This window comes from Rhinopithecus bieti, unplaced genomic scaffold (assembly GCF_001698545.2).
Source record: "Rhinopithecus bieti isolate Rb0 unplaced genomic scaffold, ASM169854v2 scaffold_64303, whole genome shotgun sequence".
Taxonomy (NCBI): domain Eukaryota; kingdom Metazoa; phylum Chordata; class Mammalia; order Primates; family Cercopithecidae; genus Rhinopithecus; species Rhinopithecus bieti.
The window spans coordinates 17,104-20,641 of record NW_016824181.1 but is presented as its reverse complement, the minus strand read 5'-3'; the positions used below and the strand labels follow the sequence as shown (position 1 = coordinate 20,641).

The following is a 3,538-nucleotide window of genomic DNA, read 5'->3' as shown; positions in this document are numbered from 1 at the left end:
CTCGATCTCCTGACCTCATGATCCGCCCGTCTCGGCCTCCCAAAGTGCTGGGATTACAGGCTTGAGCCACCGCGCCCGGCCTCTATGTCTTAACTTCATCCCTCCCCATCTTCTGAGCTTTTTATTGTTTCTTTTTATATTGTATAGTACTGTCTATGTCTTGTAATGTTTTGTAGTTATTGGTTGTAATTGGCTCATCGTTCATTCTTGATACATTGAAAGTGGGGGTTTACATACCACTTACAATGTTATTATACTCTGCATTTTTCTGTGTACTTATTATTACTAATTTGTTTAGTACCATCAGATGATTTTTTCTTGCGCACTAACGTCCTCTTCTTTCTGATTGAATTACTCCTTGTAGCATTTCTTGGAGAACAGGTATGGTGTTAATGAAATCCCTAAGCTTTTGTTTGTCTGATAAACTCTTTATTTCTCCTCCATGTTTGTTGGACATTTTTGCTGAATATAGTATTCTAGAGCAAAAGGTATTTTTGTTTTTCTTCCTTTTCCCCCTTATTACTTTAAATATGTCATGCCACTCTGTCCTGGCCTGTAAGGTTTCCACTGAAAAGTCCACTGCCAGATTTATTGGAGCACAATTCTATGTTATTTGTTACTTTTCTCTTACTGCTTTTAGGATTCTGTCTATATCCTTGATCTTTGGGAGTTTGATTTTTAAATTGCTGGGGGTAAGTCTTTGGGTTAAATTTGTTTGCTGTTCTATAGCCTTCTTATACTTGGATATTGATATCTATCTCGAGGTTTGGGAAGTTCTCTGTTATTATCCCTTTGAATGATCTTTATACTCGTATCTCTTTCTCTACCTCCTCTCTAACATCAACAAACCTTAGATTTGCTCTTTTGAGGTTATACTCTAGGTTTTGTAGACATGCTACTTTTTTTTTTTTTCATTTTTCTTTTATCTCTGCTGACTGTATATATTTAAATAGCCTATCTTCAAGCTCAATAATGCTTTCTTTTGCTGATCAATTCTGATATTAAAGGACTTTGATGCATTTTTTAGTATGCCAATTGCATGTTTCAGCTCCAGAATTCTGCTTGATTCTTTTTAATTATTTTAGTCTTTGTTAAACTTACCCAATAGAATTCTGAATTCCTTCTCCATATTATCTTGAATTTCTCTGAGTTTCCTCAAAACATCTATTTTGAATTATGTGTCTAAATGGTCACCTATCTGTGTTTCTCTGTGATTTGTACTTCGTGATTCATTTAGTTCATTTGGTGAAGTCATGTTTTTCTGAATAGTACTGATGCTTGTATATGTTCTTCGGTGACTGGGCATTGAAGAACTCAACATTTATTGTACTATTCTCAGTCTGGGCTTGTTTGTACCCATCCTTCTTGAAGTAGCTTTCCTGATACTCAAAAGGACTTCAATGTCATGTTCTAAGCTGTATCTGCTTTAGGGGGCACCCCACACCCAGCAATGTTGTGGTTCTTGCAGACTCATAGAGCTATTGCCTTGATGGTCTTGGATAAAATCCAGAAGAATTTTCTGGATTATCAGGCAGAAACTCTTGTTCTCTTTCTTTACTTTCTCCCAAGCAAATGAAGTCTTGTTCTCTGTTCTGAGACACCTGGAGCTAAGGGTGTAGTGACACGGACACCTCTGTAGTTGCTAGTCTTAGGACTGTGGTGAGCACAGCACTGGGTCTTACCCAAGGCCTGCTGTAACCACTCCCTAGCTACTGCTTATGTTTGCTCAAGGTCCTGGGTCTCTACAATCATCAGGTGGCAAAGCCATCTAGGCTTATTCCCTTCTTTTCAGGGTGGTGAGTTCCCCCAGGTCCCAAGTGTGTCCTAGGGTACTGTTCAACAGCCAGGGACTAAAGTCAGAAACCTTTATAGTCTACCTGGTGTCCTATTGTATTGCAGCTGAGCTGGCACTAAAACCATAAGACACAGTCCTTCCCACTCTTTCCTCCCTTTTCCAAACGCAGAGGAGCCTTACCCTGTGGCCACCACCACAGGCCCACAGTGAGTACTGCCAGACCACTGATGTTTTTTTAGGCCCGAGGGCTCTTCAGTAAGCTTGTAGTGACTTCTGCATGGATTGGGACTTCCCCTTCAGGACTGTGGGTGCCCTTTTGTCCCAGAGCAGATTGAGAAATGCCATCCAAGAGTCAAGTTCTGGAATTGGGGACTCCAGGAGCCCACTTGGTCCTCTACCCACTGTGGTCATGCTGCTGTCTCAGGTGCAAGACAAAGTTCTCTTTACTGTTTCCTCTGCTTTTCTCAGGTGAAAGTAGTCTCACCCCATAGCCACCACACCTGGGGGTGTGCTGAGTCTCACCTGAATCCAGCAAGTCTCAGAGTCTCATCCAAGTTCCTCAACATTGTACCTGGGTATTGCTGCTGGTTTTTTCAGGGCCCAAGGCCTCTTTGGTTAGCAGTTGGTGAATCCTGCCAAGACTAGGACTTTCCTTTCATGGCAGTGGGTTCCCTTCTGGCTCTTGATGTGTCTAGAAGTGGTGTCCAGGAGCTAAGTTGTAGAAAGAAGACTTCACAACTCTGAAAAGTTCCTTATCCTGCTGTGCCTGAACTGGTATTGAAGATGCAAGACAGGGTTCTCCCAACTCTTCCCTCTCTTCTCAGGTGGAGGGAAGGAATCTCCTTTGGAGCCGCAAACTGTGCAGCATGGCGGGGTAGGGAAGAGGTGATGCCAACACTCCTTTATCTCTGCCTATGCTGGTGTCCCAATGGGTTGCAGCCCCCAAGTCCTCTGGCTCTGAGTCCAGTTCAGCACTAGGACATGCCTAGGAGTTGCCATCCTTGTGGCCTATATTGCCTTTCAAGTTCATCTAGGGTCCAAGAGGACTTTAGTCTGTGGTGGTAAGCCTTGTGCAAACTCAAATTTTGACCACTGTGATTGGTGATTCCCTTCTGGCTATGCCTGGTTTGTATGTTCCCCCTGTGGCTGGTCATCAACTGAGTTCAGTCCAGTTTGTTTTCTATTATAATAGGGCAGCACTGAGTTCAGTACTTCACAATTGCTGCAATATGCCTCTCCCCAGTGCACAGAAATGCTCTCTGCCCCACACTGCAACTGCCAAGGCTTAGAGGAGGGATGGTGTCCTCAATTTAAGACCGGTTTTCCTACCTCTTCATTGCCTCTTTTAGTGATACGAACTTAAAGCCAGGTACTGTGAGTGTTCACCTCATTTTTGCTTCTTATGGAGGTGTTTCTTTTGTGTAGATAGTTGTTAAATTTGTGTCTTTGCTGGGGAATGATCAGGAGAGCCATTTATTCTGCTATCTTGCTCCACCCTCGATTCATAAAAAATATATTTTTTTTAACATTTTAGGAATATTCACAATTGCATTGAACACAACAGGGAACTCAGAACAATGAATATATATAATAGAATTTAGTATAATGAGTGTGACATTTCAAAATCCATAATAAACATTAGTTCACTCAGTAAATAGAGCTAGATCAATTGGCTGATACTTTGGAATACAGGTAAAATTATCTCTGTATTACATACCACATACCAAAATGCATAAATAAATA

The 3,538-nt window shown here is 41.8% G+C and overlaps 1 protein-coding gene across 1 annotated transcript in view; it reads left to right on the top strand.

The window, feature by feature from the left end:
• LOC108522082 (cilia- and flagella-associated protein 47-like) overlaps positions 1 to 3,538 on the top strand; it is a gene marked incomplete at its 3' end in the record, with an annotated part of 75,298 nt that overhangs the window by 58,901 nt on the left and 12,859 nt on the right.